General features: G+C 46.2%; 1 protein-coding gene across 3 annotated transcripts in view; it reads left to right on the forward strand.

Moving 5' to 3' along the window:
• GluClalpha (glycine receptor alpha 1) overlaps positions 1-22,068 on the forward strand; it is a 403,918-nt gene that overhangs the window by 38,517 nt on the left and 343,333 nt on the right. For all 3 annotated transcript variants that reach the window (XM_077627890.1, XM_077627892.1, XM_077627894.1), the window contains exon 2: positions 21,706-21,899. The gene's annotated coding sequence lies outside the window, so the exon portion shown is untranslated. The remainder of the gene's footprint in view (positions 1-21,705; positions 21,900-22,068) is intronic.

Here is a 22,068-nt window from a genome sequence, read left to right on the forward strand (position 1 = left end):
GATATCAAAAACAGCTAACTGTTCTTTGGAGGCCAAGCTTGCACGATGCGTTGAAATTCCAAATATATAAGTGCCAAACTTGCATATTGTAGCTGGAGATAATAACGCAGAGAGAAAGATAAATACTTCCATGCAGAACTCAAGCGTAAGTCAGTTGAAGCTGACACTATCAGATAAAGCGCCCAAGAAATTTCTCAAGGGCAGCAGGCAATCATGTGCCCCTTGTGAAGACAATTGTGTAAAAGCCCTTGTAGCTCCACGCAGACTGAGGAATTTTTAGTAGTAAACACTTTTACCGTGCTTCAAAGTATATTTCTTCCTTCTAGAAGCCAAGTAGCGCAATTTATATATATATTTTTTTCGTTTGGTGGTTGCTACAAACCACCGCCAGTGTGATTTTGTGCGCCTCTATTGAACGGGTCGTATTCCTCTTTTATTGACGACGTGGAAAGATACCTTTAACTACACAGTTTGAACAAGGCGTCTTGTGAACAATGAAAAACGAAAAATTGCGCACCATTTCGACACAGCTTGGCGCCATCTACGCTAGCGTACACGGGTTGTCTGCCCTGATATCCGTCAAACAACGAAAGCTCCTCTCGGTTGTTCTCGCGCACACGGGCTACATTCGATGCCTCGTCTGTGGCAACCATTTGGAGAAGCAACCTTGGGCATTAGGCCTAACAGCTTAGGAAGCTCTTCCCGAAAATGCTGCGCCACTTTCCGCTCTTAGTTTGCTTACTTTTTTTCTGCCCTGCAACGCGAAGGGACTCGAACAACGCCGAGAACAAACGAAGATGTAGAGAAGCCGAAGAAGATGGGAACCGACAATGAACGTCGTTTTAGTCAGGATCGACGCAGAGGGAGAAGAGAAAACAACCCAGCGATGTGAGGGGAAAAAAGGAAGGTAAAGAAAGGAAGGACGGAAGCCAAAGACAGGGACGAGAAGAAAAAGGGCGCGCGAGTATCCGCCAACTGCCGTGCTTCCCATTTTCCCTAATACGGTGCGTGGCGCGGCTACGACCAGTGTCGTGACGAGAGAAGAGGCCGCCATAGCACCGCTAGGATCGGACGGGCTCGAAACTCCTTCTCGTGTACTATCTTCCTCCCTTTCCCCTTTTTCTGCCAGCCCCAAAGTCGCGATTCGCGTTGCATGCGAGTCGAGCCAGCGACGACTGCCCGACACGAAGTGTACCCGTCTCCTTCTTACGCCGCCTCCTTCGCTGGCATTCCGGCGCCGTTGGCAGCCGCAAATGGGACAAAACAAAGCGCCCGCCGACGGCGACCACTTCCTTTCTTGCCTCAACGAGAAGGGCGGCGGCTGCGGCAACGAGCGGCAGCCGCAGAAATCGCCGCGAAAGAAACACTAAAAGGGAAGACGCAAAGGAGGGGTGAGGCGGGGAAAAGGAATCGCTACTGGTGCAACGGCATCCGCTCGTGCACTGCTGCCGCGAACAAGGAACGCATGCCATCGACCCGATGCCACGTCGCTGCTCCATGTGCTGCTGCTGCGTTTGCTGTGCCGAGGCACTCCGAGGGGAGACAACACGCGAATCCGCGCCACGGGGCTTTCGGGAACGAGCCAGCGGCGGAAAGGGGAAAGAAGGGAGGACTCGGCGCGAAGACATCCCCCAAATGGCGTCTCGTATACAAGTGGGCCGCGACAGTAAAAGCCTCGCCGGTAGTAACCTGCGACACGCCGGCCGCCGGGGCCGAGGTGAAAAAAGACGCCGATGCTCTACCGCCAGTTCCCTTCTCTCCCTATTGTGCGTGTGAGAGAGAGTGGCGCGCAAACCACGCTGCGCGAACGACTGCGAGAGTTTGTGCGTGTGTCTGCGCACATGCGGTTCCTCTTCGCTGAGTAGGTGGGTGCTTGGGCGGCCTAAAGCGCGCAAGTGGCGAAGAAGAGGAGCGCCCGTTGGCGCGTGAAAGTGGCTACTGAACGGGGCCGCTCGCGTCTTATCAAATTAGGGCCGTCCCTGTTTTACAACTAGCTCGTCGCGTCACTCGGGGAGCGTGTCTTAAATTTGGGAGGCGGTCTTAAATGCGTTAAAACGGTTCGTCTTTCTTCTCTCATTTTCCGTTTACCGGATGACGGGTTATTCTCTGAAAGTTTCCCACCACTCACCATATTGTCCCAATTTGGCTGTGGCGGTCGGGATAACGAGTCACGTGCTATAGATGACACTGGTGCCAAGGAAATGTAGACGTGAACTTCTTACGATCAGTCGATTTCTTAAAATGGAGAGCTGCCTTGGACAAATCTTCTGTTCTTGAAATCGGTAATGCTAACTGCTCTATATATCAGACTTAGCCTTAAATAAACTCTAAAACTCCTTTTTTTAAGCTGTTACGATGCTCGTTTTGGAACTGCTTCTTTTAGAACGCTATATAAGGAAAGAAAGTGTCCTAAATGTCATGAAGTCTTCAAATACACGTAAGGCAAGCAAGTTACAGGCTTGGGTGGGACAATATTTTGTTATCACCAGCCCCCGTTCTCATTAGTTACCGTCTTCACTGAACACGTGCAGTTCATCCGGTAAGAACCAGTTGCAAGCAAGCAAGGGATAGACGCAATAGATGGTTCGATGGACCCATCATTTTTTTACTCACCGCCATCGTGGTCATCTTACTGTTTTTGCGCATTCTGGACGCTCCCTCCAACCTCTGACGTACACCACGCATTTCGCCAGAAGCAGTAGCTCCTCTGGAAGCGTGCTTCGACACATGCTACTATGGCTCGGGCGCTTTTAGAGAGTTCGGATGGGGTTCTCTCTATCTAGGGTACTTTTAAACGCACTGTCAGAAAAGGCTTGCGCTTAGAAACTTGTGGGAGTAGCAATAAAAATGAAGCCAGCTTGCCTTGTTGTGATCTTAATGCCCCTGGCTCTCTGCGGTATCACACGTTATGCGTGGTCATGAACGTCCTGCATGTATCTGTGGGTGCCGTGCCGTATAGGCCTGAATATTCCCAAAAAAGTGCTTGCGAGTTTCATTTTTACATCCAAAATCCATGAAAGTAGTAGGCGAATAGGATGGAGAGAATGAAGATACTGTTACTAGTAAATGTCGCACGTGAGCGAAGGGTGGGCTGAGTTTCTTCTGTCGTTTGCGTTCATCAAGTAACAGAGACAAAATTGACGCCGCTGTTACTGCAGCGCAGCACGAGAATCAGGGACACACTTTGCCGTCGCATTTGAGAAAGGGAACGCAATGCAGCCGGTTCATTGCGATGTATTGTCGTCAACATGTTGATATCGTGGGGCAGCGTTCCAGCATGAAACGCAGCTGCATAAAGTATTTATCTCCGCCGCTCTTGGCCTCCTGTGAACCCCCTCTTCCTCATAGCACGCTTGCTCAACACAGCGGAGAGCAACAAGATGACCCGAGCCCAACCTTTGTCCCCGGGTGCCTACGTGGCTACTGTAGATGCCAGTCGTGGTGTAATGTCCATTAGGAAGGGTCCAACAGTCACGAGCTTGCGCGTGCCCAGCCGTGAAAGGCGGATTCGCGGATGCCATCTCACGCACATGCATTACTCTTACAGCCGGGAGTGATTTGGATGTCACAGTAGCCGAGATTTCGAAGTAAGTTTCAGTCGCTAACAATAGCCACTTCAAAAATTAAAATTATCAGTAATTTTGTTTTCTTTCTTTTATGAAGATCAACAGTTAAATTTTCTTTTGAGCTAGCGTTCGTGCTTTTTTTTTTTGCTTGAGTGCCTGAAAGCCGGTGGTGGTCCCCTCTGAAAGAGTCTCGGCGACGGATTGGCTGGAACTTGGGTTAGGCCACATATAAGAGGACAGTATGCTGAATTGATAAATAATGAGGGCAGCTTTGCCTTAAATGGAAGAGAGCAAATATTTTGCGTGTGTGTGCTGAGCTGAGAGGGGTCTGTAGCCTTAATTTCATGGCTGCTTACCATTTGACGTGTTGACGGTACCAAAAGTTTTTCCAATGCAAGATACATGCGTGGCTTCTTTCAACAATATCTGCTTCCTGGCAGCTCTATAGCTTATCAACGTTACGAAAACATTAACGGATATAGTTCGTCAATGCGTACGTACGCTTTATCTTGCACAACAAAGCACGCAAATCTCAGTTCGGTTCATTATTTCATGATTTCGGCTTAAAATGGCCATGTTATCTACGACCAAAACTAACTCAGCAACTTTATCTTGAGACGCATTCACGCGGCTATTACCACCAGCATACCCTTGTGGCATTTACTTGACGCCTACATACTTGAAGAACATAATACTTGGCAAGATGATAAAAACCGCACCACCTAATATTATACTTTTTTTAAAGCGCGCACACAGTTACTTTTGTCCGATTGTACGCACTGTGAGCCAAAGAGTCGTTCCGCTACTGTGCGGCGACAGTTAAAGCCAGCTAGTGCCCACTCGTAACAACCGGCAGAGCCATTAAGCAAACTCCAGTGAGGGCAGAGAGCACATTTCAGTGCGTGTGCTATAGAGTGCCACAACGTACAACAACCGTCCGCATTGCTGGTGTTGTGATGAGTTGTCTATTTTGGGTCGCCGAAGAGATAAGAGATATTGACGAGTACATCAATCAAGCCTACTACGCATGCACACGCAAAGGCAAAGCATGCGCACACGCACGCATAAAAATGACGTAACAGGAAGGCGACTTGTACGAACGACCGGCGCGTGTTTAATGACTTCCGGCCAACGCCGATAAAGGCACGCCATGAAAGGGGTCGCGCGCAGCACGAGAGCTGTAGAATTCACAATGCCACCTCGTCAATTGAAGCCACGAGAGATACACTCGAGCACAATGACTCTGGCATAGGCCCGGCGGGCAGCGGCTTTTTTGTGGACGCCTTGAAGCGTCGTGGTTAGCAGGCTGAACGATTTGGTCGCTTTTATTGGCCGCAGAACTGAAACAATGCATTAAGCCCTATGGCGCAACGTTTGGATCTCAATAGCGTTTTAATGTGACAGAGTTATACGGCTAATACGCGTTAAATACAGGCGTCCCCCAAAATGTAACGGCGTTCCAAAATTTGCGATTGGTTGAAAAGGTATGTCGTCACCAAAGGCTAGAAAATACAAAATGTTAACCAGTAATAGGCAGTATTAGTACGTACATCTGCGGCAACTACAGTGGAATAAAATAGATTTCAAATTGAATTAGAATAAACTCGGGCTAAAATTAAAACAGAATTGCAATGGAATCAGAATTGTTTTGAAATATAATTGCAGTGCTTTCGCTGCCACTTAAGTCTGAATTACGCCACCCGGTAAATTTATTGGGACGGATCGGTGTTCGTTATTACACTGTACATTGAAATGCGTTTTTTGCACACGCAGTAGAAAGCATGCAACGCGCCCAGCTCGACGAAATAAATTTCTAGACCTTGCTTTGTGTCTAAGCAAAGCGGAGAGAAATAGTGAAACGAGCAAAAAAGTGCAGGCTCAGAAACAAACGCCTTTCATGACAGAAGTGTTGCGCCAAATCATGAACTTTCGTAGTATGTGAAGATCTCTTGTAGCCAGGGTGACGAAAGCCAATTCGACTCAGTAAACAATACGCGCTCAGTTTTAACTTCCAGCGTATAAGATATTCTTCCATTTCAGCGGGAGCAACAAACTTCCAAAAAGATCATTTTGAGCGCCTTACCGATGACGCGTGCCTAACGTGGTGATGCATACTCTACCCAGCAATGACCTGTTCCTCCCTCAGTATTTCGCGAATTCTGCCCTGTCACGTTCGCACATTTTATGCAGAACGCTTTTCTCTCCATCATAGGCTGCACTTTGGACATTGGAAGTGACTGATAGAGCCGCGGGGGTGCCGATATAAAAGAAGAAATCTTTAGCAGAATCGGATAATTATTCCTTGCGGGAACGCGCCGTGTTTTATTGAAGCAACAGGAACAACAATTACATATGTCGGCAAGCCACACTTAGAAGCAGCCTTTGAACATTGCCGGGCAACTGGGTAACCCTAGTATATTGTTGTTGTTTTTTCTGCGGTGTTGGTGTCTGTGAATGTGGATTGCGTGGCATACGAGGACCGTAGTTGAAAGCGATCTGTGCGTGACTCCATACTATCTGAGTGTGTTGCGCATATTACGCTTAGCTTGTTTTGCCCGATTGACGCTCGAACTGGAAAAAGATCAGCTATTTCAGAATCAAACGATGTAACTGTCAAGATGGTGACCAAGTAACAAAACGCTTGGAAGCGAACAGGTTCAACTGTCCGGCTGCTCACAAATAGGCCAGCTGTGATTTCTTTTTCAATTAACTTATTCATTCCCGACTGCCAAAAAACAACTGACAAGGAAACTATATATTGTCGATTGTATCTGTAAATTCCAAAGTAAGGGTTAATAACGACACATTTTAGAGTGCTGATACGAGGTTAATCAGCAGTACACGCATCACTGTGACATTTTTTTTCTTTCTACTTAGTGCGCTGGATAAATAACCACCCACGAAAGATTATATGGTGAAAGTACTTACTGAAAGCAACGCTAAAAACGTATACTTCAAGGAGTGGCATGAAATGTTAGCCGGTCTTGATATGTATATCCAGATCCCCAGTCTGCCACATATGAGTAATGAACCCTTGATAAAGCCAACTTGCTAAATAATTTCTCTTCTTTTACGCATTACCTCGAAGTTTCATCAAGGAGGGCTGCTTGCTCTAGCTTTCGAGCTTTGGCGGCACACAGAGCACAGTCTCGTTCCAAATATCTCGTTGCTGACTCTGCAGCTGCAAGACACTCTAACTTCGCTCCAGGGTGAAAATTACGTGCACAAGGTTGTTTTGCTGAAACCAACAGAGCCTGTCATGAACACGCACTTGGACCCCATAATGAACCTCATGCCTACAGAGCCGTGCGGCCCTGATTCCACCGTAGCATACACGCACAACTTGTTGCTGCCGCCTTTCTTGTTGAAACGCGCAGCTGAACGAGCCTTATAAGCGCGCGCAACCAGTGCATCGATACAGCGGCACCAAGCAAGCTATACAGCGCATTCGAAGCACGAGTTCTTCGTTCATTCAGAGCGCAGTTAGTCGGAGAAATCTTGGTATTGAAAGAAGAACAGAGAGAGCAAAAAAAAAAACAAGAAACAAACGAGAATAATGAAAACGACGTCCGGGCAGCAGAGAGAATGCGAGCGAGGCGGGTTTCGCGGAAACCCTATCAGGTTTCTTTTTTTCTTCTTTTTTTTTCGCGAGGCCAGTGGTGTACGCGCTTGCTCGAATCAGCCAGAGCACGCGCCGACGCAGCTTCTGCGGCGCATGGTCGCACTGGGTATCGAACGAAACGGAATTCAAGAAAGAGACCTGAGATAGTGAGGGAGGAGAAAGAGGAGGAGAGAGAGGGGGAGAGGGAAGGGGAGCACTCGGCGTCAGTGTGCCGCCGCGCTTAGAATAAATACGGCCGCGCGCTGGGAGAGATCGATGAGCGCGCGCTAGCGTGGCTTCACGTTGTCGGAGCGGAGGGACGCCATCGGTGGCGGCCGATCACGCGGAGGGAGGCTTCTTCTACTCCGCTATCGGGCGGCGATTGCGAGACGGGCTCTCCCCGCTCCCTTCGCGCGGGGCTCGTTTGCGAGCAGCGCGTTTCAATGGACGCCGGCCTAATCATGTTATACCCGTGCGCCGATGACAGGACGCGCCATCAACACCGCCTCCTCTCGCTTGGACGCGCATTTCACTCTCGCAAATTGCGTCGCGCGCGAGCAGCGGAGCCCGAAGAGGTGCCCCCTCGGGTTGCCCTCAGTTTTTCTTCAGTTTCTGTTTTGTCTCTAATGTGAAATGACAAAGGACGACGTCGCGTGTGTGACACGTTTTCTACCCGGTTGGAAGGTAAAAAAAAGGAGTCAAAACAGGCTTGGTGTAGAGACAGCTATTAACGCAAGCTCTCGCGAAATTCCCCCCTCCCCCGGTATCAACCTCTTATTCCTTGTCTCAAGTTGGAAGCGAACGAGCGCGGTGGTACTCTTACGTGTTGACAGCATCACCTGCAGCCCTGTCTTAGCGCTGGCTTCAGTCTGCGCGATGAAATCGATAGACTGCGAAGCGTGGCTGCACCAGCGTCAGATGTGATAACGCGTTTGCTTGTTTTGTGGCTCTGTATCTAATGGTGCATTGTACGCTAAAAAAAATCGCAGTCGTTAGCGAGGGCAGCTGGGTAGAGCAAGCTCTTGTGTGTTGTGGCCGAGGTATTCTCGCTCAACAAGATGCATTAGCTTCCATTGTTTTGCAGGAAAAGAGAGACAGAACTGAGGGCCGAGGAGATTAACCAGACAAAGCCCGGTTGGCTACCCTACGCTTGGGGAGGGGGACTAAGGATGCGTAAGAGAAGAAAGAGGGATAGTCGATTTTAGTTCGTTATAAAATGCATGAAAAGCAAAACAAACGCAAGAGGTCGAAACCTGGTGGCGGAATACTGCGAGGTATGTGACCACAGTATTGTCTTCGAGGGAACCATTTTCCCTAGACAGCCAGGCGCACCCGCGCTGAAGGCACTTTCATGAGCCATGCAATATTCAGAAGGCGCGGGGAAATGTTAACCGCTCTCTAGGGACTCTTTACCTATCTTATATCCATGGTCTACAGCCAGTGACCGGACGGCTCTCTAAACGAGGTTTTACTAAGGCGAGCTGCAGCTAGCCCGCAGTCAAACCTGATGAGGGAGCCGAGTAGGCTCTGGTATGTAGTGTTTTCTAAGTCTGTGGTTGGCGTTCTTTTATAATTTAAATTATATTTCTTCTCCCAACCAGATAGGCCTCTTTCGAATGTCCTCTTTTGAATCTAAACGCACTGTCGGAAACATTTTTATTGTGCAAATTCAGCTTCGTAAGTCACCCATTCTCTGATAGAGGAAGATACGGGTTGACGAAATAGTGTCAGAAACTGCCCAAGAATAAGCGATTGGTCGTTTAAACCATCACAACCGTTCCCGTGATGTGTAACAATTTTAAAGCCTAAAGAAAGTCAATAAATTTATGACCGCTACAAGCCAGCGTCGCGTACCGGCAACAGGCGTCCGCTTCGAAAAAGAGGCATTAGCGCCACGAAAATGTCTCGCCGCCGCTTACGAGAGAGCATCTGGACAACGGAAATTTAGGAACCGAGTCTATAGATTTTTAGAGAGATGCCTTTCGATTTGAAAGCAGCTTGCAGTCTTTTGTTAACACTGTTTTCCAAGACGTCAGATGCAATGTGAGCTGAATTTTTCTAACAATATATGCTTCACGCTTCCTTGGCTTACCGTATTTTCCGGTGTATAAGACGCGGTTTTTTTCCAAAAATCTTGCTGGTGCGTCCTATACAAGGGTGCGTCTTATATGCGAATTTTTCGTTTTTTTTTTTTGCGGGTTCAGAAATTACTCAGGTTCATGCTCAAGCTTTTTTCATCGAAAAAATATCACTACCAATGATGCGGTAGTAGCACGGTTAATACTTCAATACGGGGACCGCCGTGCGCAACTTTTTTTAGGTGAAATTTATCATGAAACGGCGGGGATGACGACTTCCAGAATCGCAAACACGCGGTCGTTTCGGAGGCGCAAGCAAAAGTAATGTGAAATTCCCAAAGATGGCGACAGTCGCGCTTCTCGACATTGTCAAGACAAGCCAAGCCGGCGTTCTTTTTTAGTCATTCTTTGCAACTTCGCAACCGTGTACGTATTACGTCTGTGTTGGTGACTTCGGCGTGTGTTTTCCACTACCTACACCTGTCGTGCTCGGTCTTACTACAGTATGCCACCGAAGTTGCGCAAGAGCTACACCGCAAAGTTCAAATTATCTGCGGTCGAGTATGCTACCGAAAACGGAAATCGGGCTGCGGGCCGCCATTTCGACGTCACCGAGAAGATGATTCGCACGTGGCGACAGTCGTCCGCCAAATTGCAGGCGATGAAGAGCGGAAAGAAGGCTGACCGCGGGAAGAAGGCGCGGTGGCCTGAACTTGAAGACCGGCTCCTCAAGTGGGCTCTTGAACAACGGGCTCAAGGTAGGGCTCTGTCAACCGTGCAGTTGCGCTTGAAAGCACGCACTTTGGCGAGTGAAATCGGTGCCGCTGATTTTGTTGGTGGGCCGTCATGGTGCTATAGATTTATGCAGCGCAAAGCCTTGTCAATAAGAGCGCGAACGACAATGTCTCAACAACTACCAGACGATTTCGGAGAGAAAGTGGAGAAGTTCCATGAATTTGTGAAGAAGGAAGTCGAAAAGAATAACATCATCGACAGCCACATCGTAAACATGGACGAAGTGCCTCTAACATTTGACATCCCTATGTCAAAAAGTGTCGCTCAGAAAGGTGATAAGACTGTCACAGTATGAACAACTGGGCACGAAAAGTCTCACTTCACTGTCGTACTTGCGTGCTGTGCTGACGGAACAAAGCTGCCGCCAATGATAATTTTTAAAAGGAAAACGATGCCAAAAGAAAGCTTTCCGCCTGGTGTTATTGTCACAACTAACCAGAAGGGCTGGATGGATGAGCAAATGATGCGAGTTTGGCTCGAAAAGTGCTTTTCGAAGCGCCCGGATGGATTTTTTCACTCCCGGAAAGGCCTTCTGGTTATGGATAGCATGCGGGCGCACATTACTGACTTGACACTGAGGCAAATCAAGGCGAAGAACTGTACCCCTACAATAATACCCGGTGGTTTGACGAAGGTTCTACAGCCTTTGGATATTTCCGTCAACCGCAGCTTTAAAGCTGTTTTGCGACGTATTTGGGAGGCGTGGATGACGGAAGGCGAGCACAGCTACACCGCAACTGGACGCATGAGGCGCGCTTCTTACAGCGAAGTTGCGAAGTGGGTCCATGAGGCCTGGAGTGCTGTTAGAGTGGCAACCATAACTGCAGGGTTCCGGAAGGCTGGCCTGCTAGCTTCATCGCCAACCGAGCACGACGACAATCAGACCAGCGGTTCTGAGTATGAAGAGAATGCTTCAGCCGCGTTGCCTCCAGAAATGGGCGAGCTTTTTGAGAGCGCATCCGAAGATGAAGACTTCGATGGTTTTAAGTAAAAATAAAATGTTGTTATGGACATATGGGAGAGTTCTTTCGTCGTATTTTTCTTTCTTTTTTGCTAAAACTTGGGCGGGTATGGCGTGGGTGTTGCCTTTTGCGATCACTTAGCGTTGCTTAAGAACTTCTCACAGGCCGCCGCGGTGGCTCAGTGGTTATGGTGCTCGACTGCTGACCCAAACGACGCGGGTTCAATCCCGGCCGCGGCGTCTAGAATTTCTTTGAAGGAAAAATTCTTGAGGCCCGTGTACTGTGCGATGTCAGTGCCCGTTAAAGAACCTCAGGTGGTCGAAATTTCCGGGGCTTTTCACTACGGCGTCTCTCATAGCCTGAGTCGCTTTGGGACGTTAAATCCCATAAACCATAAACCAAGAACTTCTCACAGATAGGTAGGTAGGTGGGTAGGATAACTTTATTTAGCTCTACGGAGCTTTTATGCGATCAGATGAGTCCACCCATGGTTCATTTCGCGATGGTCGATCAAGCGTGTTTAATTAACCCTGACTAGCCTAGGTGGGTAAATTGGGGTGCGTCTTATACACGGGTGCGTCTTATATACCAACTTTTTCAATGAGAGCCTTCATATATGGCGAGTGCGTCTTATACAAGGGTGCGTCTTATACACCGGAAAATACGGTACATAACAGCACCATTGGCACAGCGAAGAAAGCGGGAGCCTCTTCGTTTTTAAGGGACTATAGGGTTCAAGTGACACAGCGAGTGTACTGTATCAGTCACTAAGGCAGTAACAGTATGGCCTACTGCGAGTCAGCGCGCCACTTAATAATCAGCACAAAAACGCCTGTACTATCACAGTTTGTTAGCACTTATATATAGGGTATGGATGGAGAGTGAAGAAATTTGTGCGAGCTGGTATTCACTATTCACAGCAGTGCAGCAAACACGGATAGAAGAAAGACTAGACAAAACAAGCAGCACTTGTTTTGTCTTGTCCCCCTTTTTGTCCGTGTTTACTGCGCCGTTGTGAATCTTGAATATGGCTGGTGTCGGCAGTTCAAGAACCAAACTACCAAAGCGCAGTGCATGTAAGAACGATCCATGCGTAACTCTTCTCCGGTCAGTTCAACATTGGCGATAGCCAAGAGAGCGATAGATAAATTGCTTGTTACATATCGTTCTACCGCTTGAAATGTTTAGTAAATTTGGTTCCAAACCACTGGTTAGTAGCTGAAACAAGCGGCACGTCTCACTGCACTACCGATTTACAGATCTCGAAGCAGGGGACCCATAAGTGTGGACAACCTATCAATGGTTTCTAGAATATGGTTCTAGGCTAACGTTTCCGAGTACATTTCCAATGCAGCTAGAGACTTTCAATCCACTGTGCGCCATCAGCGCAAACAAAATGGTACGCACACGGAAACAGATACAAGCGCTACCTCTTAACTGAATTGGTTTAAAACGATACACATTAAAATACAGTGAGAAAACAAATCCAAAGAAACATTTCAAAAGCAGCCATAATGACTGCATCTATGACGATTTGGAGGCAATATCCTTTCTTCGTTGCTAATGCTCGCTTCACTTATATTCTCACAGTAGAAAGCTTCCATGTCGGCACGCAGTTACACTTCTCACAGAAGAGTACGCTGCAAGGTTTACACTATAAGGGGTGTAACAGCGCGCTGAGACGTCTACATATACGGCCTGCCTTTGATTTCGCTGTTGGCGCATAATGAATACGCACCACCTCGCTCAAATTTCAGCTTTAATACTTCCAACTGCTGGGAAGTCTTCAATATCGATTGTATATATCGTAAAAACTTTGAAGAGCCGTTCACTGCATTCTCGCTACCAACCTCAGCTAACGTCATTGAATGGTACGATAAGTGGGGGTTCCATCTATTCATGCAGCAGGTTAGCTAAAGACGCCACAATGAAGGGCTGCGGATCCATTTCGATGACTGTTTAAGAATTTCCAACACGCACCTGCATGTCACAGCTCACGGGCGTTTCTGCAGTTGGTATTTATCAAACGGTTGCCCCCCATGGCCGCGATTCCACCTCGCGGCATTGCGCTGACAATCAGGACGGCTCAGTAACCGTTCCCCAGTAGCGCGTTCAACACAGGCAATAATGATCCCATTATTTATGATCTGTTCCAGTGCGGTAGCACTACTGGCAAAATTAAAAATTGGTTTTCGAGGAAAAAAATTACAGCATTGCACTTCAGTCTACTCAAGAGCGGAAATGTGAAAGCCTTTCCCTTTTCTCTCTTTCTCTCCCCACTGGTGAATTTTTAAAATTTTTATGTTATTGTTTGGAACTTTGTCATGTTTTGTTTCTTTAATTTTTATTTTTTAATACTAAACAAACCTTCTCACGCATTTACATCGTTTTTCATCGAATCAGTCACACAAAGCCTATTTCAAACCGCCCATTTTTTTTCATTAATTCAATATAATTAATCAATTACAAATCATCAACCACACTTTTCAATTTCATGATCTCCTCACGCACTACCTAACAATAAAATTTTTGCACATTTATCTCCACAGAATGACAATCGTGCGGGCAAAAATTGCGGACACTTTTTGCTGACACTACATAACCATACAACGCTTTCGCATTAAACATGGCGCAGTAACTTTCTCACATATCTCGGTGGGCACCCGAACCGCGCCGTAAGAGAAGACATAAGGAAGGGAGTGAAAGAAGAAAGGAAGAAAGAGGTGCCGTAGCGGAGGGCTCCGGAATAATTTCTACCAGCTGGGGATCTTTAACGTGCACTGACATTGCACAGCACATGGGCGTCTTTTGCGTTTCCACTTCATCGAAACGCGGCCACCGGGGTCGTGTTCGAACTCGGGTACTCCGAGTCAGTAGCCGAGGTGCATTTCCCGAATTCGGGCATACGTACGTGTTTGAGGTCTGCTTTATGGCAGGCGGCCCACCTACCCACCGGATTGTGGGAAATATGCCAGCTGTGTACATCTGGCAGGCCTTCATTTGGGTGAAGGCCAGTATGAAGGCCTTCAATGCAAATGTCTTCAGGATAAAGGCCTTAAGGTGAAAGGTCTTTCGGGTAAAATCGTTTAGGGTGAATGCCTTCAGGCAGAAGGCCTCTAGGCAAAATGCTTTTATGGTACAGGCCTTTAGGTCAAATGGCCTTAGCACGTGAGGACCTGAAGTGCTACTACACGATAATCCGTGCTTAGCCGTGATAAATCGTTTGCTATTTTTGTTTCCTCAGAAATACCCAGCGAATAAAGATATGTCCCTGAAAACTAATGCTCCTTACGCCATTGTCCCTGCGGTCGTAATCGCGCGGCCTCGAGCGCAGCTTACGGGGAAGCTTAGCCAATAACGAGAAACGTTTTCCGACATATGTCTTGCGCCACTTTCGCAATCGCTTTTATATAAAACGATCGCCGCTGGCGACAAAACTTGCTGATGTACATGGAGCAAGTACTCCCCTGCTGCCGCAATCATAAGCTACCACTGCAACGTTTACTCCAGATTTCAAAACGTCGGGTACTAACAGCAACCTGCTTGCAGTTTAGGTGCCTGATATCAAGGCCACCAGTTTCAATTTCCTTCGTGTTAGGTTCTTTTGTCATATGTTTGTTTTTTTCTCAATCCCGTGCTGAGATCACAAACGTATGTGAGGTTTGCGCAACGCTCTTTCAAACCGGTTCTAGCCCAGACATTTTCATTGTTCAATACCGCGTGGCCGTGAAGGTGCACGATTCATGCCATGGAAGTCTAGGGCAAAAGCACAGAAAGGAAAAGTGCGCTTGAGTGGAATTTTTTACGACGTTATCGCGTTCCGCCCCATTGTTGGCTATTGTAGCGGTGAGGTTTGTGCAGTCTTGATACACCTGATGAAGAGATTACAGGCGGCGGTATGCCACCATCCTTGTACTGTTTTGTCGGAGTTCTGTTTGCTGTAAAGTTGATTCCTGCCTTCAACACACTAATAATTACTTTGAAGAGTCTTGAGTGAACATTGTCTCAGTGCCAACGTCATTATCCGCCTGGCTTAGCCTATTTCAGGGCAAAAGTCTCTCCATTATCTCCCCAATAAGCTCAGTTAATCATTATCCATGTGCTAACTCTTCTCCTTTAGGGGAGCAAGATTTTTGCTGATCTGAAACTAGAGAATAGAAGTCAACTGAGCGAGAGGTCCTTACTGAATGCTCACTTACCGCCGCCCCAAGAGCAAATTGTATCATGCGAAAAAATAATATCACGAAAAAAATCGCTCTTTTATTTTGTTCACCTCAAGAGTACAACTCGTGTATTTTTTTTTAAATGCCATATTACTCTTAATTTTCAGCTTGCGGTAGCGTCTGGCAGTCATGTCGAGGATCTTGCTAAGTGAAAACGAATTGTATCTTCTTTTTCCGCGTGAAAACAGTGCGGAGTATCATAAAAATGAGTCATGTGATCTGCAACTTGCTTTTTTGTACACAGGTGCGAGAAATAAAGGGGCATTCATTATTTTTTTATTGTGAACTGATTCTTCGTAAAGAAATGTGTGCCGTGCTTGAAGTCTACACAAACAATGTACAATTATGACTAACCATCGCCAAGCCTGATTATTTATTTTATACAGGAATCTTTGTTTTATTTGCAGTATCTGATAACACTTAGCGGAATGTAACAAGCAAGTTGTAGAGGCCACTTCATTTGGTTGGGTAGATGAATTGTGAAGTATATGTCGAAGAAGCATTTCTGGATTCTGTGCATGGCATCGCCAAAAATGAAATAATCTGGAGTTGTGAAAACTGCTCTTGAGAAAGCTTAATGTCGCCCCAAGTTTAAAAGGCCTCAGTCACTTCGGTGCTAATTACGATTAACAATGATGAAGCCCTACAAAAAATCTTCCCGAAGATGCGTTGTCCACGTTGAGTCTATGTGAAAGTAATGGACGTACTTATGCCTTCGAAAGTTGTATTTACCACGAAATTTCCCTTAGATAGACATTAGAAACGCATGTCTCGATACAGTTCTGCGCGCACCAGAAATAAGTGTAATAGCGCAACTTGAACGCTTCATGAGAATAACTACGCCCGAACATGAGGAGCTTAAAGGCAGAGCTACGGCAACGCATTATTATATCTTGTTTTAAGGAGGATCCCCAGCTAAGGCTGGTTCATCTCGCTTCTTGCAAACCTGTGTGAGCAGCTGTGAAATAAATGGCATAAAAACCGTAAAAGCTTGAACCAGCGTCTGCGATAAAATTATGAGTAACTCAATATCGATAGTGTTCCGGAGGGCGGAATGAGATTATGGCATGAGCGCATACCTTTCAGAAAGCTTGCTTCACCATGCGCTACCCTGTCTGAGGAGAAGCCAGCTTTTGTGCACTTGCAAGTCTGGCTGGGTGTTGGCTGAGGTAAAGTATTGAGAAGGAAAGAGCTTTCTAGGCGCTTCTTTTACAATTTGACCATTGAGTTTTTGTTATTCCCGTTTCCTTTTATGAGGTGAGGCATTACATCAATCTCCTGTCTGATCTCAAAGATTGGTCCTTGTAAGTTGAGCGCAGAATAATAATATGCGCTACCACTCAGGAAAAATCGACTTCTATGGCTTCAGTGCGTGCGCGTTTGCGTGCTTGTGTGTGTGTATGTGTATATGTGGATGCAACCTTGATGGAAATTTACCTGCAACAACATAAAAAACACACCGACCGAGTACATATGGTGACGCAAGCGGTAAGAATTTGTTTTGCGCTATTAATACTTGAGCTACCTGATATGAAGGGTGAGGAGGAAAGCACTTTATTTGTTGTGCTGCTTGTGAAAGGAAGACAATTTAAATACTCTCATCCCCAGGAAATTTTAATGGTTACTCAAAGTTGCCTCAACGAGCGATGTATGCGACAAATGCCCAGCGTCGCTGAGTCATTTCGCATTAATAATGAGAAAGCATTAGATCGCTCATCGACACGAAAATCCGGTGTTGCCCAAAAAGTGGCTCCGTTACAAAACTCACGATTGGTCGGAACGGTGTGACGCCAACAAGGGCGAGAAAATAATTAATGTCAACCAGTAATAGTCAGTACTGGTACTTAAAACTGCATCAACTACAGAGGAATAGAATAGAATTACAATATAACTGGATGTCATTAGAATAAAATTATAATTAAATGTGTCTATTAAAATGAAATTGCATTGATATAGAATTGCAATGCTTTAGCATTACTGGCACCTAAGTTCTTTAAGTGCTGCTGGGAATCTTTTTTTTTCAGTCTTTATTGCTGCGAAACCATAATAGTTTCATTGTGGCGATGCCGCAGGCCAACTTTTTTTTTTGTTCGCGGCAAGAAACTCCAGACGATGTTGTAAGGAAAGCTTCTTTCCGGTAAAAACTAGCTTAACCAATTTGCTTTGGTTGGTACTGAACGATATCAAACGAAGTAGTAACAACATTTTCTTGGTAACCTTTCTTCGCGGCACTAAAACTTAACATAATTGTCACATCTTTCTTAACAGTAATAATAAGCCATTAACAGCGCTACTCTTATTGACTTATTGATTGCAGTGTAGTGTGAATACTTACATTGCGACAGTTTACTAAACATTCACTAAACTAGTTAAACGACCTCGGGAGTAAGGTCATTTTTTTCCTATTGCTGTCGTGCTTTCATGTACGCTTCTGCTGGTCTTGACATTCCAGAGACAATGAACGCACTTAAGTTTCGCGGTATCGTTGACCCTCATCGAGCTCACTCTAGGAATAGGAGAGCGGCAGTAACAATTACTGCTTAGAGCTCACATGTCACATAGGGACCTTGACATGAAGAATATTCCGGGGAGCACCACTTTGGATTCGAATCGAATTCAGAAACTGGAAAGATATTGGAGAAAAAAGTTTATGTTAGCAATTTTCTGGATCCCAAGTCGTACTCACTCCACCATTTATTGTCGAAAGTCTGTCGTGTCGGTCACCAAACATGGGTCGTAACCACTATTCCACACCAGAACTGCGTTGCGATGGCGGCGCCATCTGAAGTCCGCTCTCTTCCCGTCGCCATGGTTCATATCCACCAGAACGTCATTATCTCCGTTGAGAAAACGCAGGTCGGAGCTCTTACTTCGGCGGTACCGCATATGCCGCTGTAAAACCTAAAGGAATTTTATCTACCAACTCTGGTAAAATGTTTATTGCAGCGATTATATAGCGCAGACGTTTTTTGGCTAATCAGTTTCGCTATGTACTCATTCCCGGAATTTCGATTAAAGAAAAAGAATTCTCGAACGGGTTCATCAGCATGGCAAGATGTTCGTATTCTGTTCTGTGCTAAAAGCTTCTGCAAGCTAGGTTTCAATGCACAAAGTGATCAACTGATTTGGGAAGAAATTACGTTGTCCCCAGCTTCAAAATATAAGCATGTAATTTATCAGTCCTCATCACGCACATGTTACTAACATCAGACAACGTGAAAGGAGGTCGGTACCGAAAATAGAAAAGTCGGGAACCAACAGAATTTTTCTCTTCGGAACTTTCTCTTCGGACCCTTCGGAACTTTGGGACATTAAGCGGAACATGTCGCTTAAAGCGATTTAACGTGTGCCTACTTTAAACGCAACACAGGCGTAATTATGATAAGCATTAATTGCCACGCGTATTCTCACGTGAAACATGGACTGAAGTACTGTGTAAAAAGCGTCATAACGATCGTGTAGGAGGAAAGACAACGATATTAATCGCTTTCCTTTTATCTTTTATTGCTTGTTCACGAATGAAGACGTTGTCTCGAACAATTACTTTTTGTTAACGCATTTAACTTCCACTCTCCTCATCTCGGTCCTATGTTAAACGGTCTTGGCTGTATCCGTTCAGAAGATAATCACGCTGGAGATTACAGTTCAGTTCGACACCTCAATACCACCGCTTACTCCTCTTCCATGAAACGGAAACCTAGCAAAGTTATTCACTAAAATTCGTGATGTTAAAAACCGGAAAACCGGATCTGCAGTGAAAAAAAAAAATTGACGCCGGTTAGTAAAGAACGCTGCTGTTTTGTTATTTTTTTTACTGCAGTAGGGAGTGCAATTTCCGGGCACGGTGCCTACGATAGCCTTGAGCTGGATGCGCAAAGTCCGTTTTACATTGCACATGTTGCACGAGGAAGCGTTCTAGCCCGCTTGACATTCGCCAGGAGTTTCCGGAATGAGCGATGCGTGTCGGGCCGCGCGCAAGAATGCAGAAGCTTCATTGAAACCTCAGGAAAATTGGGAAGAATTGAGCATGAAAAAGAGATTATACGCGCTTGCTGCAACTTTCGCCGAAAGTTTCAATTCACGAGGAAAGTTTAACAATCTTACGTTATCAGAAAGCCCCTTTACTTGCCTCTTATCTCGCCACAAAGGTTGAATATTCACTTGAATATTCACAGCAACATTGTTGTGGCGTTAGCGAGAGGACTGTACGGTACAGAAGCTACGTCAAACAAAATTAAATGCCCTCCGAAAAACGTATGATCATCCAGCGGTCTCTGAGGGCTCAATTTGAGAGATCGGTTCCTGCACCATGAAAAAATTCCTCACAAACTCTGGTTGTTTTTCAGAATAGAGTCTGCTCAGCCGCGCTTTTACCAAGAGGCTGTCACCAAATGACTACCTCCGAGGATTAACCTTAACCAAGCATTTTACGATTCTGTTCTTTAACTGCAAGAAAAGGCGAGGATTGGGCCTAGTAGGGTGTTCATGGTGGTACAGCGCGCTTAGCTTTCCACGGAACGAGATGAAGACACAACACAGAGCGCAAATGTACAACTGCTTTTAATAGGAGAGACGGTTATTCATTTACACACAACACGTGACCGGCATCAGTGGCACACAAAGAGACGAGAGAACATACTGATACCAGCAATCTTAAGCAGATCCACGCTACAAAATACACTCATCGCGATAGCCTAGGCAGGTCAACTTCTTTCTCGGACAACGACACATTGCTTATACACCTTTCGGCGCCGGCGGATTTGGTTTGAAAAGCTTCTGCGATCTCTCTTTCTATTTTGTTTTTGGAATGCTTAATAATTGTGGTTCTTTAGAACAGAGGATTGCATTTTTTGCAGCGATAGCAATGCGTCGCCAGCTTTACTGGATGCGTGACGAAGTCATAGTTGTTAGCATGCACACTTAGCCTTTTATTTATGCAACGACCCGTTTGACCAGCTTACTTTCATTCCGCCGGAGAGCGGGATGCAATAAACAACACCTGTGTCACATTCGACGTGTTTTTTTTTTCGTGGTTGTTCGTGCAACAAGGTTGCACCACGTTGCACCTCTGTATCCTCCAATAAAACCAGTTGTAAGTTCGCGCTCTGTGTTGTGTCTTCATTTCGTACTGGGGAAACTTACAGCGCGTTGAACCCCCTCTGACTGCCGTCGTTGAAATTATTCGTAGGAGTTAATTTATGCAGTTATGGAGTTATTTATGGAGTTAAATAGGCATTCTTGATGAAAAAATATGGCTTTTGCGGCGTAGTATTCCCAGTGTTGGCGGACACCGGAGAGCCAGTGAATTGTCTTAAGTAGTAAGCTCCTTAACTAATTTGTGATAATTACCGTTTTTACAATCACAGCTAGGCAACTCGTTGCAATTAGAGATTTGTGGTCGATAGTAAGAGCTATCTCAGTTTTTACCATTTCGAAACCGCGATTATTCTCGGAGGTGTGGCTCGAGAAAATTAGGCTACATTGGGACAAATTACATGTGCTTCGAAAACCAAGCAGGTAAATCAAGCTTTCCAGTGCACGTAACAATTCAAAAACACCAACTTTTGTCGAGCCACAGCGCAAATGGGTATTCGCGTCTTCTGTTGGATTGGAAAAAAATTATTGCCAGCACTGAGCCCTAGTGGGCACTACACTAGAGGGCTTCGAGCCCATGGCTCTCGGCGACCTGGTGAGCCCACTCAGTAACCCGGACTTGCGTCAACGGGTGTGAGCTGGCCAGTAACGGGTCAGGGCGGACTCTGCGTTCTAAACATGATATGGCTACTTTTAAAGACCGGCTACAAATCTTCGATTGCATCTCGGCGCCCAGCTCCAATAGTTAAAGAGTAAATAATTAAATATTAGTTAACCACCGTGCAACTTAAAACGATGCACTGGTTTTCTGTGTCCGCCAACACTGGTAACACCGAAAAAGCCATAATTTTACCTCAAAAAAACTATTCTTTAGAATACCTTAGTCTTTCCTGGAACGTCTGGTATAACAAACTCTTTCTGAAAACAAAGTGTCTTGATTGAAAGCAGTATTAGGGACATGGACTTACTTTGTTCCTCAGCATGGCACCATTCATCCGTCTAAGAAAACACTTTTTTGCGCAGTTCGTTCTCACTGCCGAAAAGATTCTTGCAACGCGCGCTGTTTGTACAAGTGGGTAGGAAAATAAGTTTTGCGATGTGTACACTTACAGGCGAAAGAAAGGGAGTGTACTTGTTACTGGGAAGGTTTAGGGATGCTAAACTTGCATGTATCTGTACAATGAGCGTACGAGGAAGTAAACTTTCAGGAATAAATACGACCGAGAACATCCACCACAGCGCTCGCGCCAGAACTTTCATGTTCGTTCGGAAGCGTCCTGCCCGTTCGACTGGTTCGTAGCGAATCTACGTCGAATCAATGGCCCTTTTGTATTGAGCACAGTTCACAGCACTCTCCCTCCCTCTTCTGTTTATCCCTCACCGCAGGAGCAGTCGGGACGTAGGCAGTCGCTGGTGGCAGAGGAGGAGGACAAGTGTACGCCCTCTCCCGCTCTCCCCTGAGAAGGCAGCTCCCGAAGGCGGGAGCAAACCTCCGCGCTCTGGCCCGATGTGTTGTCGCGACTGAAAGGCCTCCGGCGTGGCGCGCTTGGCACCACTGCGCGCCGGCCCGCTACGACTCGGTACGTACCCCTCGGTGGCCTGTCCTGCGACCGCCAGAGACCGTAATCCGTCTAAGTGGCGGCAATTTTGCAAGTATGAACTTGTCCGCAACTATGCAAGGACTCGTGCAAGTGCTCGAAGGATCAGAGAAATTTCAATTTCATCTATTTGTCTGGCTTGTTCTGTAAC

This window comes from Amblyomma americanum, chromosome 6 (assembly GCF_052857255.1).
Source record: "Amblyomma americanum isolate KBUSLIRL-KWMA chromosome 6, ASM5285725v1, whole genome shotgun sequence".
NCBI classification, from domain to species: Eukaryota; Metazoa; Arthropoda; class Arachnida; order Ixodida; family Ixodidae; genus Amblyomma; species Amblyomma americanum.